This window comes from Coffea arabica, chromosome 1e (assembly GCF_036785885.1).
Source record: "Coffea arabica cultivar ET-39 chromosome 1e, Coffea Arabica ET-39 HiFi, whole genome shotgun sequence".
Lineage (NCBI taxonomy): Eukaryota > Viridiplantae > Streptophyta > Magnoliopsida > Gentianales > Rubiaceae > Coffea > Coffea arabica.
Genome location: NC_092311.1, coordinates 36,266,038 through 36,282,100, shown reverse-complemented (window position 1 = coordinate 36,282,100; position 16,063 = coordinate 36,266,038). Strand labels below are relative to the sequence as shown.

Genomic DNA, 16,063 nt, shown 5'->3' with positions numbered 1-16,063 from the left:
AATTCACTATTAAATGCTCAGGCGCTCAAGAGGACCTTCCAGAGGATCTCACAGGAGACGCCTAAACCATCATTTGAACTCGCTACTTGAATCACTGTGAGTGTCAAGTGCATGAACTTGTTGTTAAGTGGTTATCTGTTTCTTATCCGTTATGTAAATTTGAAATTTTGAGACGAGGGTGTACTTTATCGCACTCGTTCTCTTTCAAATGAAATTATATTCGAATTTTGCTATGTGAATTCGTATCCGACTTGTACATGGTAATGTGGATGTGATTTGTACTTGTGATTCGTATATGTGATCCGTATTTGTGATTCCTATTTGGAATTGTCGTTTTGAGCGTTGCTCATCGACTTATATTCGTATTCGTATTCATATTCGGGGGACGCCCAAAACTCATTGGCTAACTTTGCGAATCGAGCCAGCATGGGCTTGGTCGATAAGCTTAGCAAACCATGAGATATTCGTAGAGCATGATCTATTGGAGAGATCTTGCTCGGCATTACTCATGCAGTATTGCCATGATATACTCGAATATTATCAAAAACTTTGATGAGCGGGCCCGGTAAGGGGGTGTAACGGTGACGGGATTCGAAGAAAAGTGGTGTATCTACGGATTTGATACTTATGTGGTTGACGGAGTGTCAACGTGAGATGTGATCAAGACTTCGACTCGACTACGTGAAATTTAACTCCTGAGAGCTACAGTATCCTTGAATTGTTTCTGTTTATTTTTCCTATTCGAAATGTGAATTATTCGAATTTGATAGCCTTACCTACAATGTAATTGTTGTTGCTACTTGGATTATGTGTTTGCATGTGTGTTTTCTTGGCCTCACTGAGTATTGGCTCATCCTATTAGTTTGTTTTCCTTAACAGGTTGGATTGGAAGATTTTGGTAAAGCCGACTAGATTATACTTTTGATTGGAATCGGGGCTGTAAATGTGTAGACAGGGTCAACTTTAATATTATATAATCGTATTATGTGTATACGATTATGCTGTTATTATAGATTTGTAATTATACAAATCGTGATTAACATATGTCGACTATATGTAACGTATAGTAATCGTTAATAAACTTTATATGTGATCCCCAACCATAGACTTTTTGTTCCACAGCTAACAAGCCAATCCCCACAGTCCGAGAACCTTTTCCCGGTTTGAGCTCGATAAGAGCTCTGATACCAACTCTGACATAGGATTATTTCTGGTAACATAATACGAGTTTATGTACATATAAATACACATAGATTATAAATACACATATACATTCTCCATTAATCTGGTATTAAGTATTTCACTCTAATTATGTTACTATATAATCTACTATACTCACAGTTAGTCATGTAACAATACATGACTAACGCGGGTCCTAGAGGTTTAGTGCACTAGTGCAACAAACGTGAGAGAAATCGAACACAAAACGCGCGCGTAGGGCACTAGTTGCAATTAAAATTTTACGTACTTAAAATATTAGACGTCAAGCGTCTTTTGTACGCAAAGGCATCCGAATCACATTTCATTTCTGCTACTGCAATGGACGGATAGCACAGCCGCAGCTCTTCACCATTTCCTTCTACAAATCTCACAAAAATCACAACCAAACCTCCATAGATTCGTACATAATATAAGTATAGCTAAATATACATTACCATTAGTAATATACCCCTTATAATTTGAACTAACTTTATCCAGGAATTGTATCACATCTTGAGTTTCAATCTGGGGTCGCCAACCTTCCAGAGGATCTCACGGGAGACGCCTAAACCATCATTTGAACTCGCTACTTGAATCACTGTGAGTGTCAAGTTAACTATAATGTGTATATTAGTAGTACACATTATACCAAATTTCAAGACTGTTATCCTCGTATAAAGTAGACTGCATGTAGTCATACAAAAAAATGCAATGACCTCAACACTAGCATCACCCCAGCTAAATCAAGAATTGATATGAGTGCATACATATAATATAATTTAAGCGTATAATTTTAATGAGTTATCAAAGAGTATAACAAGTATCAAAGCCATTATAACCTTAAATCCTCAAGTACATATACACACATTAACTGGTTCATATAAACTCAAGAATTTTAGACTAAGCCAATCTTGAGTTACACAGATTATAATGATTATAAAACAATATAGTTCCATTTAGTAACATATACGATTATAGTAGATAATGGTACACTATACGATTATAATCTATATTTATAATCTATGTGTATTATATAGATTATGTCCCTACTCATATACGATTATAGTAGATAATGGTATATTTAGATTGATATGATTATATTAATGGTATACTTAGATTATATTAAGTGTTTCATTAAGATTATATGGTATACTTAAGTATAGCTTATGTATACCATTAATCTATATGGTATTAATTTAATACAAATTAGATTGTAAATTAGATTATAAATTAATGATCATAATGATTATATGTTAAATTGTCCTATGGTATACTAAGTGTATCATTAAGTATACATAAGCTATATACATAAGTATACATAAATTAATACTTAGATTTAATGCTGTATCAAGATTATAATACTTAGATTGATGGATTGTAATCTATATGTTCCATATATGTCCTATCAAGATTAAATTAATCATATAATCTAAGTATACCATTAGTATAAAACTCGTGCACTCGTTGTTCCGAACTAAACGAGTTTTCGAAAAGTGAATTTTTTCAACAAAACGCTTTTAAAAATATAAAAGAGGCGTCGTTCCATATAAATGGATTTTAAATGATCGAAATAAATAATTTGGAGAAAAATGAGTAAATAAATATTTAAACAAACTACTAATATTCGATAAAATAAAAAATAAAAAATTTCGGGTCCTCACATCCTCCCCTCCTTAAAAGAATTTCGTCCTCGAAATTCACACTTTGGATAATAGTCATACCCCTTAAGAGTCATGCCTTTCAAATTAATCACTAACTTACACCCTCCGATCCATATATCACAATTTCTATTTACCCAATTAGTAGTCAAACTTTGATTCTATCTTATGAATCTAGGGTTTTGCAAAAAGTGTGTACGGTACTAGGTCACTGAGAACCTTAGATAGACAAATAAAAGAAAGAATCATACCTCCAATGACTTTAGTAGAATCGGAAACATGTTGATAGCCTAATGCATAAACCCTAGCTGGTGCATTAGATCGACTTCCTCCAACACTAGGCTGCTTAGCGGCTGACTTTTCAGGCCTTTGGGTATTACCGCCTTCTTTAGGTACGGTCGGGCATTTCGATATCTGGTGCTCGGTACTACCACAATACAAGCACTTCCCTTGTTTCCTAAAACAATCATTCTCTGTATGGTTGAGCTTGCCACAATAACCACAAACGACTTGGGGAGCCACAGATTGACCACTTGGAGGTGTCCCTCTCGATTGACCTCGTCCATTGCGATCTCCTCTTGATTGAGTCCCTTTTGGCATGTTAGATATCTCCACTTCACCCGTTCCTTTTCCCTTTTTAAAAGGTAGGGCACTCTTATCTGCCTGTCCCGAAGGGTTACTAGAAGTGCCCCTCTTCTTAGCATGAAAGTCTCTAACTTGCAGCCTTGCACTCTCGACCATATACACACATTTCGAGTTAATATAATAGTTAATAACCGTCCAAGTAACTATGTTTCTTAGTTTTAAAATCGTATGTTAATAGCTACATATAAAGTTATATGTGTATAGTAGATTAAGCCTTATAGTAGACTTATAGCTCTGATACCAACTGTGACGCCCCCCACTTCTCCCAAGGGCGAACCCAAGGGTATCCGCGGGACGCCTGCCCAGCTCTCGCCAGGACTCAAGACAAATCAAATCGAACTTAACGATACATACCAAATACTACGAGTCAAAATAAAGAAAAGTCGCTTCCTTAACTAAATATTTAAATCTTACATCATGTCCACAAAAGATACATCAAGTTCCAAAATGCAACCATTAAAAGTCGACTACACATTTACAGCCCCGATTCCAATCAAAAGTATAATCTAGTCGGCTTTACCAAAATCTTCCAATCCAACCTGTTAAGGAAAACAAACTAATAGGATGAGCCAATACTCAGTGAGGCCAAGAAAACACACATGCAAACACATAATCCAAGTAGCAACAACAATTACATTATAGGTAAGGCTATCAAATTCGAATAATTCACATTTCGAATAGGAAAAATAAACAGAAATAATTCAAGGATACTGTAGCTATCAGGAGCTAAATTTCACGTAGTCGAGTCGAAATCTTGATCACATCTCACGTTGACACTCCGTCAACCACATAAGTATCAAATCCGTAGATACACCACTTTTCTTCGAATCCCGTCACCGTTACACCCCCTTACCGGGCCCGCTCATCAAAGTTTTTGATAATACTCAAGTATATCATGGCAATACTGCACGAGTAATGCCGAGCAAGATCTCTCCAATAGATCATACTCTACGAATATCTCATGGTTTGCTAAGCTTATCGACCAAGCCCATACTGGCTCGATTCGCAAAGTTAGCCAACGAGTTTTGGGCGTCCCCCGAATATGAATACGAATACGAATATAAGTCGATGAGCAACGCTCAAATCGACGATTCCAAATAGGAATCACAAATACGGATCACATATACGAATCACAAGTACAAATCACATCCACATTACCATGTACAAGTCGGATACGAATTCACATAGCAAAATTCGAATATAATTTCATTTGAAAGAGAACGAGTGCGATAAAGTACACCCTCGTCTCAAAATTTCAAATTTACATAACGGATAAGAAACAGATAACCACTTAACAACAAGTTCATGCACTTGACACTCACAGTGATTCAAGTAGCGAGTTCAAATGATGGTTTAGGCGTCTCCAGTGAGATCCTCTGGAAGGTCCTCTTGAGCGCCTGAGCATTTAATAGTGAATTATCATTCACACATCCCAATTATCAAGGAAGATTGTGCACTAGTACAATCTGGGGAAATTTCATGAAAATGAACCTCAATTACTAGTAAATCGAGGTTCAAGTGGAGTTTCTTAATGTACAAGAGCAATCGAGTTTTGTTATCTTGGAAATCAAGCATAAACATTCAAGTATTATCGAAAGAATAAGGAATACTTGAAAAACTCCATTTCCTTGAAATTCAGAAAATTTCAGTTTTGATACGATATTTTGAAAAAAATCGTATCTCAGATTCCACATGTCGAAAATTGGAAAACTTGGTACCGTTGGAAACCTATTCCAAAGTACTAAAAGTTCTTAGAAGACACTTTTCCATGAATCTAAGTGGAAGGTGTTCAAAAATGAGCTTAAAGTTGCTGTTCCAAATCACCCAGGATTGAGTCGGGGTTGGTTTTTTGCTAACTTTGAAAATTCAGCAGAATTCACTCGTTGCAAACCAGCCCTTGAAATTTGTAGCTCAATTAGAGGTGCAAGTAAGGTTTAGGACAGAACAAGCGGATCGAGAATCGGAGTTTCGAGCACCAAGATATGGTAGCTCAAAGTTGGGTAAATTTCAAGACTGTTAACAAATTTCCAGATTTGGTTCCGACTTTGGACTTTTAGTTAAGTATCGAAACGAACTTGGATTGATACCAAATTTTTAAGTATAATACTCCTATATGAAAGGTATCTCCCTATCAAATTTCATGGAAAAATACCTTCGGGAAGGTGGTTAATCAATCGACCAAAGTTTGGAAAAATCCTTAAGGCAATCTGTCCAAATCTAAGATTTTAAAAAATGAGGCAGTCGCCGTATTTTGATCATAACTCCCTTAATTTAACTCGGAATTGGGAATAGTTGATAGTGTTAGAAAATAAATTCACAGGGATAAAATTTCACAGAAGAAATCGTTTCAAGTTTCAGCATGCAACTGGTTCGAAATTAAGCCTAAAGTCGCAGCATCATCAAATCATTTCGGCAGAACGGAGAAACAGGACAGCTGAATTCAGATGAATGGTGCGGTTCACACACATGGAACCAGAATGTACATTATACACCGTTGGAAACATGGGAACGTCTAGTTTCAAATGCCGCTAACGGTACTCGATTTCGACATCGGAGTACGGAGTTATGGACGAAACACGAACACTTGTCTGGTTACGACGGCAACCGTTTCCAGATTACTAACTTTGGAAAATAAATTCTTTTGATCAACCAAAACTCAATATTTTTCAACGAAATTTTGTACACAACTTCTACAACATGTAAACAACACAATCAAGCCATTAAATCCTCAAATATCTGCAGTAAAGTGGCCGAACAACCAGGGGCAAAATGGTCAAACTTGGCCATTGCACTCAACGTGAGTTTCCAGCAGTTTTCCTTCAACAAATCACTAACTTAAACACTGATCCGATATCATAAACTTCATCAAGCACAAAATCAGCAACAACCCAAGAGTGGGAATTCATAGAGCCCACTTTTTTTCCAACAATACAAGCTACTAAAGTGAAGATTTCAGCTCAAATGCATAAATCAACCTCCATAAGACAAGTTTAAGGTAGTTGATCATTACCTACTTTGATGGTTGTTCAAATCAGAAAATTTCGGTCCCTTTGAAGCCTGAAGAAAACCGTGAAGCTCCTCCCTTTTTCAGCTTAAGGTGTTGTCCAAGTGTAGAGTTAAGTGTATGTGAAGTTTTGGTTGAATCTATGGAGGCTTTGGTAGTGATTTGGTGAATTTGTAGAAGGAATGGTGAAGCTGTTACGGCTGAAGCTATCCGTCCATTGCAGCTAGAAGAAATGAGATGCGGTTCTGGTTTCCTTTGCGTACAAAAGACGCTTGACGTCTAATATTTTAAATACGTCAAATCAATTACAACTAGTGCCCTACGCGCACGTTTCATGTTCGATTTCTCTTACGTTTGTTACACTAGTGCACTAAACCTCTAGGGCACTTACATTCATATAAATATTATTCATTCTTAATTGTCCCAAAATAATGGTCCAAACGTGAAAACACGTATTCCCAATTTAGGCGCAATAAAATGAAACTTTCGAGAAATTCTTATAACGATCGTACCACCAACTATCACTTGAGTACTTAAATCTAAATTTACCTATTTTAGAACCATTGTACATGTCTCCAAATTTCCGAGCTTATTGTACTCCTAATTGGCTAAAGTTTTCAGACACGTTTTCACTTTTTCACTAAACAAGCTTCTAAGAAAATAATTTTTGAAACGAGACACTTTAAAAATATAACGAAACTATAAAACCATATATTTAGGTCTAATAAGGATAGAAAATAATATTCGGGGCAAAAATCCAAATAGATAATTAATTGAGCCAAAATTAGGGGTTTAAAAATAATAATTTTACGAGTACTCACGTGAATTGAGTATTAATTCCTCAATTAACCTTTCTTAATCTATTATTGATCGTTCTTAATTCTCCAATATTAATACACTCTCGATTCAAATATAGTCTCGAAAAACGTGCACTCGTTGTTCCGAACTAAACGAGTTTTCGAAAAGTGAATTTTTTCAACAAAACGCTTTTAAAAATATAAAAGAGGCGTCGTTCCATATAAATGGATTTTAAATGATCGAAATAAATAATTTGGAGAAAAATGAGTAAATAAATATTTAAACAAACTACTAATATTCGATAAAATAAAAAATAAAAAATTTCGGGTCCTCACATCCTCCCCTCCTTAAAAGAATTTCGTCCTCGAAATTCACACTTTGGATAATAGTCATACCCCTTAAGAGTCATGCCTTTCAAATTAATCACTAACTTACACCCTCCGATCCATATATCACAATTTCTATTTACCCAATTAGTAGTCAAACTTTGATTCTATCTTATGAATCTAGGGTTTTGCAAAAAGTGTGTACGGTACTAGGTCACTGAGAACCTTAGATAGACAAATAAAAGAAAGAATCATACCTCCAATGACTAATATAGCTTCAACAATGATCAAGTGTAGCTAACTCGTTGCAATCTCCATATAATAATTGGAATCAATTATTATATAATTGATTTGTGTATAGTAGACTTTAATGGCATTTTCTCCATTACATATGTATTAAATGTGTAGTCGACTTTTAATGGTTGCATTTTGGAACTTGATGTATCTTTTGTGGACATGATGTAAGATTTAAATATTTAGTTAAGGAAGCGACTTTTCTTTATTTTGACTCGTAGTATTTGGTATGTATCGTTAAGTTCGATTTGATTTGTCTTGAGTCCTGGCGAGAGCTGGGCAGGCGTCCCGCGGATACCCTTGGGTTCGCCCTGGGGAAAAGTGGGGGGCGTCACAGTTGGTATCAGAGCTCTTATCGAGCTCAAACCGGGAAAAGGTTCTCGGACTGTGGGGATTGGCTTGTTAGGTGTGGAACAAAAAGTCTATGGTTGGGGATATTAGATATGTATGTTGGGTAGGAATCTCAAATGTAGGTGATTCATGCATGGGACGGCCCGCCAACCCTTTGGTTCGCCTTAGGGGGAAGTGGAGTCGCCACAGCATCAATAACGATTAAAGGAATTAAGATTATCATTTTCCTATTAATAACCCACAGCATCAAATATGTAGACTTTAATTGATTAGTGTATAGTAGACTTTACAATCACATATAACTATTATCACATATAACAATACACTAATCAAAATGCAATCTCATTGTTTATGTATAGTGCATTAGCTCCATTATTTCTCAATTCTTAAAAGTCTACTAATCATACCATTAAAGTCGTTAGCAAAACACTAATATAGCTCATATTAGCTATAAGCAATGATCAAGTCTGCATTTCTGATTCAAGCTCACGGCAATTCCATTTTCTTTTCATAATCAGAATTTCTGGTGCCTTAACCCATCATCCAAGTGGCTAACCGTTACATGCAAGCTTTTAATCAGCATCATCTACCTAATATTAGCTAGTCTAGGGCCAGAGGTTACCTCGGTTTGAGGCTTAGCTCACACGACAATGAGCTGCAGAAATTTTCCTCTCAGCTTGCTATCGCTCTTGGGGTTTGGTTGTTGCAGCACCGCAGCTCACTAGCTCTCCCTCTCTTGCTCACACGCGAACTGGAGGTGGTGGTCCTGGTTGGATGTTGCAGTTGCGGTGGAGTTGCTGGAAACGGGTGCAGCTGGTTGAGGTGAAGAAAATGGTCACAGCTGGTGGAGGTGAAGGTGCAGAAAAGGATTGAACTCACGCGGTGTCTCTTTCTTTCTTCCCTCAAGCTCGCAGACAGAACCGAAAATGTGGCAGCTCGCAGTTTTCTTTCCTTGCTCTCATATGCAGAATGCCGCTCTCTCTCCTTCCCCTCGGTCGATGATTACAAGGTGAGGAATGTTGTTGTGGTTTGGGGCTGAGGTAAAAATGGAGAGGAAATGGTTTTCGGTGAGTTTGTGCAGAGAAGGAAATGAGGTTTGGTGAAGGGTGGTGTCTCGGTATCAAGAAAGGAAGTGGTTTGCGGTTTGCTTGTGCAGAGAAGGAATTGGAATTGCGGTTTGTGTTTGTGAAATAGAGAGGATGGTATTGTGGTGCCGCGGTTTAAGGAAAGGATTGCGTATAAGAATTGGTTGCGTATCGAATTGGTAATAGCTGCGGTGATTGGATTTGCGGTCAGAAGTATTGTTTGGTTTGCATGGAAATGTAAGGACATTTTAGTCTTTTCACTTTGCTCCCTAACCTCAACTTAATTTCTCAATTCCAACTTAATTCTAAAAATTATCCCCAAGTGTGATTTGAACGCCTAATTATAACCTAATATACCTAAACCATTTCTATCGAATAATTATCGATTAAACTTGGATATTAACGTTCCTAGTAATTCTTATATTACTTAGCGATTAAATTAGTTATTAGAATTTCCAATTATTATTTCTCACGAAATAGAGTTAGTCTAACTCGAAATGTGTGTATATGGAGCTCCTGGGGTCATTAAATTTCTCATTGTTTTGCTAACTATTATCACATATAACAATACACTAATCAAAATGCTATCTTATTGTTTATGTATAGTGCATTATTACATATAACTATTGTTCAAATTTTCTCTACATATTAACCAGTCGATGTGTATCACATATAATCACATAGTAGACTTTAATGGCATTTTCGAAATGTGTAACTCGAAAATGATCAAGTCTACCATATACATTAACTCGAAATGTGTCGTTCCATTTTCATATAAAAGAAAATGGAATTGAAGTACTCTGAGCTTATAGCTGTGATTAATTAAACCGAATTAAGCTGCATTAATCAGAACAAGTTCTCGGCAACATCATTTGTCTGCAAAACAGATTTTTCTAGAGTTTTGATTTCATCAACCGACTGCATAAACAATACATGCATGCCCCTAATTAGCTTAATCTTCTTGTTTATGATTGGTTAAACACAGCATTAAGCTCAGATTGTCACAGGGGAACAAAAATAAAGCTGCAATTTCTAATCCACTCTCGGCAGAAACATTTTCTCCCAGAATCAGATTTTCTCATGCCTTGATTGCATCATCCGAGTGCTTAATCATCACATGCAATCTCTTAAACATCTTGTAATTAGCTAATTAATCACAGCTATAAGCTCAGAGTACTTCAATTCCATTTTCTTTTATATGAAAATGGAACGACACATTTCGAGTTAATGTATATGGTAGACTTGATCATTTTCGAGTTACACATTTCGAAAATGCCATTAAAGTCTACTATGTGATTATATGTGATACACATCGACTGGTTAATATGTAGAGAAAATTTGAACAATAGTTATATGTAATAATGCACTATACATAAACAATAAGATAGCATTTTGATTAGTGTATTGTTATATGTGATAATAGTTAGCAAAACAATGAGAAATTTAATGACCCCAGGAGCTCCATATACACACATTTCGAGTTAGACTAACTCTATTTCGTGAGAAATAATAATTGGAAATTCTAATAACTAATTTAATCGCTAAGTAATATAAGAATTACTAGGAACGTTAATATCCAAGTTTAATCGATAATTATTCGATAGAAATGGTTTAGGTATATTAGGTTATAATTAGGCGTTCAAATCACACTTGGGGATAATTTTTAGAATTAAGTTGGAATTGAGAAATTAAGTTGAGGTTAGGGAGCAAAGTGAAAAGACTAAAATGCCCTTACATTTCCATGCAAACCAAACAAGACTTCTGACCGCAAATCCAATCACCGCAGCTATTACCAATTCGATACGCAACCAATTCTTATACGCAATCCTTTCCTTAAATCGCGGCACCACAATACCATCCTCTCTATTTCACAAACACAAACCGCAATTCCAATTCCTTCTCTGCACAAGCAAACCGCAAACCACTTCCTTTCTTGATACCGAGACACCACCCTTCACCAAACCTCATTTCCTTCTCTGCACAAACTCACCGAAAACCATTTCCTCTCCATTTTTACCTCAGCCCCAAACCACAACAACATTCCTCACCTTGTAATCATCGACCGAGGGGAAGGAGAGAGAGCGGCATTCTGCATATGAGAGCAAGGAAAGAAAACTGCGAGCTGCCACATTTTCGGTTCTGTCTGCGAGCTTGAGGGAAGAAAGAAAGAGACACCGCGTGAGTTCAATCCTTTTCTGCACCTTCACCTCCACCAGCTGTGACCATTTTCTTCACCTCAACCAGCTGCACCCGTTTCCAGCAACTCCACCGCAACTGCAACATCCAACCAGGACCACCACCTCCAGTTCGCGTGTGAGCAAGAGAGGGAGAGCTAGTGAGCTGCGGTGCTGCAACAACCAAACCCCAAGAGCGATAGCAAGCTGAGAGGAAAATTTCTGCAGCTCATTGTCGTGTGAGCTAAGCCTCAAACCGAGGTAACCTCTGGCCCTAGACTAGCTAATATTAGGTAGATAATGCCTTCAATAAAGGAAATCTGTTGGAGTTATTAGTCCTACATTGTATTAATATAGCTCTGATAATTCTTGAGTTTTTGGATACGTGGGGTAATATACCCCTTACATATGATGTGAGGAACAAGTATTGCTATTCGGTTACTTCAATTACATATACTAATATTAGAAATCACATATAAGCTAACATATAGTATTTCAAGTATTACACAATACCATTAGTATATGTAATTGATACAGTAGTATTTATCATTAAATAACTTTATGTTTGATATACTTAAGTATATACATAAGCTATATACTAATGGATTATACACTTAATATAATCTATATTATAATTTATGGTATTAATTTAGATTATAAATTATGTCATTAGATTTAAGTATTTATACTTAATATACCATTATCTATAATATACCATATTAGAATACGTATTGATGTATATTATAATATAATCTATATAGTATACCATTAATATAATCATATCATTAATTTATAATCTAATTTACAATCTAATTTGTATTAAATTAATACCATATAGATTAATGGTATACATAAGCTATACTTAAGTATACCATATAATCTTAATGATACACTTAATATAATCTAAGTATACCATTAATATAATCATATCAATCTAAGTATACCATTAGTATACTTTAAATTAGAGTTATATGATTATAACTCTGTGTATATATATGTTAAATATATAATCACGAGTGCGCGAGTGTATTGTCCTATGTTCCAGATATACTTAGCTACTGTTACCCTAAGTTTAATATTAGCTAATGATTGATAGGAACATATATATAAAACTTAGGGTTTTCAAAAGCTATAGAATTTAATTACTATAGCTATCAAGGCTAGTTTGAGCTAAAGGAAATTATTGGTTTGGAAAGTTTTAGGCGAAACACTAGATATTGAGTTTTATAATCTAATACTAGCTGGAAAATATTTTTGATTAATTTGATCACAGTTACTCGAGTTCGCAAGGTCGATACAATTTCCACAGCTCCGATCCCGTTTCGAAATCATAGTATGGATCAAAATATGGCAAAAATCACATAGCAAATTACTAGGGCTTCGTCAATCATTAGCCCTAGATTTCAACAAATGCATTTCTGATAAAAATAAAATGAATGACCAAGGCTTCATCAATCATTAGCACTTGGTTTCGGCAAGCTTATATCACATCTTAACTAAATCAAAAATGAAGGTAAGGCCTTCAAGAAATTCCAGCAATCAAAGTTCATCACTCTTTAATATTTATAAAACCATTCAAATGACCAAGGGCTTCATCAATCATTAGCCCTTGACAACATCAATCACTTCCAACCACAATTCAATCAAGAATTCAAACCACAAATAAGCTAAATGTTCGATCCAAGTCAAAAATTCAGTTTCATAAAGAAACAGGACATTCAAGCAGGACAGTCTACTTTGAGGAGTCACGGACAGCAGTACATATGGAGGAAAAATATGAAATTTCTACAGAACAAAGGCCCATGAATCTAGTTTCAAATGCCACTGACGGCGCCTTAAACGGATTTTCCTACACCAAGATACATGCATTTTACTGAGACTGGTCAAGGACATCCGAAAATCTGAAATTTCATTTTCCACTTGTGAAAAACTCCTTTTTCTCTTTTAACACCAAAATGTTTTTATTCAACCATCCATACATTTCTTATAAAACTCCAAAACAACATATTCCAGGCATTTCCATCCATCATGATTCAAAGAAATGTTTAAAAACCAAGCTAAGATTCCAACTCACCCTTCGGCTACCACAAAAGAAATTCCGGCATGTATACACTAACATTTTTGGTTCCATCTTCCAATTTATCAAATATTTCATTACTAAACAACTTGCACAACTTAAAACTTACAACTCCTCTGTATTTCTAAACCATTATATCCCAAGGGAAAAATAAAATAACGTTCCAGAAACCAATTAAACTTCCAAAAACAAACTAAAATTTCTGGTTCAACCCTTGTGGCTTCCAAAATTTTCCAGCAACCAAATACTTTTTAGATCAAATTTTCCCTTGGTTTAAACATGGTGTTAGGTACTCAAATTCAGCATGTAAACACTTAGCTAGCTATTAAAAAATTCACTTCAAAACCAGATTCATTCAGCAACTAAAATCATCCAGAAAAATCCAGAAATCTGTCCAACTAGTCACGGTTGAACATGCATGAAGAAACTTTCTGTTTTCATTTTATTTTCTTGGTTAAAACATGCTTTTAAACTCTCAACTTCCTCATGCAATTACTTAGCTAGAAAATAAACATTTCCAGTTCAGAAATCGAGTTCAAATCACAGTTATAATTATCTCCAAAATTCCAGAAATTTTCCAGCTATCCTCGGATGATCAAGCATGCAGCGGATTTCTGTTTCAATTAATTTTTCTGTTTTAACCCAATTAATTAACTACATGAAAAGCTTACTTATCTTGTTATTACCCAGCTAATCACGGTTATAAGCTCAGAACAACAGGATTAAACCAATTAAGGCTGCATTATTCAAGTCAAGCTCTCGGCTATCACAAAAAAAAATGCCAGCAGCTAATGGTCATAAGATGTAAACTTTTCCCTGGCTGGATCATTATATTAGGCACCCAAAATTGACATGCGAGGCTACCCAATAAAGTTACTTATCATATCTAGTTCAGAGCAAGTTCGGTCAGCAGCTATAAACATCCACAATTCCAGAAATTCCTACGACTATTCTCGGATGATCTTGCATGCAACAGATTTTCTTGTTCATCTTTATTTCTTGCTTAACCGAGCAAATGAGCTGCATTCACAGTTTAATCATCTTGTCTTAAGTTAGGGAAACACATATATACATTCAGATTGCATCAGGGAAACAGAATTAAAGCTGCATCTCCACTTCAGCTTTTCGGCAAAACCATTTACTTCCAAAACAGATTTTTCTAATGCTTTGATTTCATCATCCGATTGCACAAACAATACATGCATGCCCCTAGATGGCTCAATCTACCTCTTGATCAACCTAAAATGGTCCAGAAATTACCTCACAGTGCAACTCACCCACACGGCAGAGCTGAATTTTTTTCTTCCTCTCGGCACGCGCGCAAGGCCTGAAGTGCTGGTTCTGGTTGCAATAGTTGCGGCTGGGACTGATGAAGGTGGTGACGATCAGCAGCTCCCACGACTTCCACTTGCTCTCTCCTTTCTTCCCTCAAACTCACGGACAGACCAGAGAAGATTCAGCTCGCGATTTTTCTTTCTTTCCTCTCGGCTGCAAGGTGCAGCTCTCTCTCTCTCTCTCGTCGATGATCACGAGGTGAAGCTCTCCCTCTCTCACTCTTGGTCAATGCTCACGGTGTGAGGAAATGGAACTGGTTGTGCGAGGTTGAAGTGAAGAAATAGGCGCGGTTAAGGGGGTTGGGTGTGCAAGAGGGTGGAGTGTGAAGGTGTTTTGTGATATAGGAATGAAGATGGAGTGGGATGGTATCGCGGTTTTGTGATATGAAATGGAAAGTATGGTATAAGGTGCCGCTGTTTTGGATCAGAGATTGCGTGTAGGAATCGATTGCGTATCGATTTAGCAAAAATGTGATTGGCCGGTAGTTGCGGTGATTGAATTTGCTGTCAGAGGGTTTGTTTGGTTTGCATGGAAATGTAAGGGCATTTTAGTCTTTTCACTTTGCTTCCTAACCTCAACTTAATTTCTCAATTCTAACTTAATTCTAAAAAAATTATCCCCAAGCGTGATTTGAACGCCTAATTATACCCTAATATACCTAAACCATTTTTATCGAATAATTATCGATTAAACTTGAACATTAAGGTTCCTAGTAATTCTTATATTATTTAGCGATTAAATTAGTTATTAGTATTTCCAATTATTATTTCTCAAGGAATAGAGTTAGTCTAACTCGAAATTTATCGATTTAATAATATAAAGTCAAGTGGAATAATAATTTAATCCAAGGGTGTCAATTTGCACATAAAAATTATTTTTACGCACTTATTTGAAAACAAAGAAAGATAAGGATATATTTATCGAATTTTCACGCCTTAAGCATGTTTAATATATTAGAATCATATTTATCGAAAATTCATTGGTTTTCATCTTAACGCGAGAGTTCCTATTAACATTTAACATTATTACCTAATTATTTTAAACTATTAAAATCAAGTTTGACCTTAATATGAAAATTTGACGTTCTTGATATTCGTTTATCCATTTATATCAACA

General features: G+C 35.8%; 2 long non-coding RNA genes across 2 annotated transcripts in view; both read right to left on the bottom strand.

Annotated features, from left to right (window-relative positions):
* Positions 1–16,063, bottom strand: part of LOC113689193 (uncharacterized) — a 118,596-nt gene that overhangs the window by 58,724 nt on the left and 43,809 nt on the right. The window lies entirely within an intron of this gene.
* LOC113702730 (uncharacterized) lies at positions 3,819–15,584 on the bottom strand. The gene is made up of 2 exons (XR_003451257.2): positions 14,873–15,584; positions 3,819–4,042 (listed from the first exon to the last, which is right to left on the bottom strand). It is a non-coding gene; the product is annotated as an uncharacterized lncRNA (long non-coding RNA).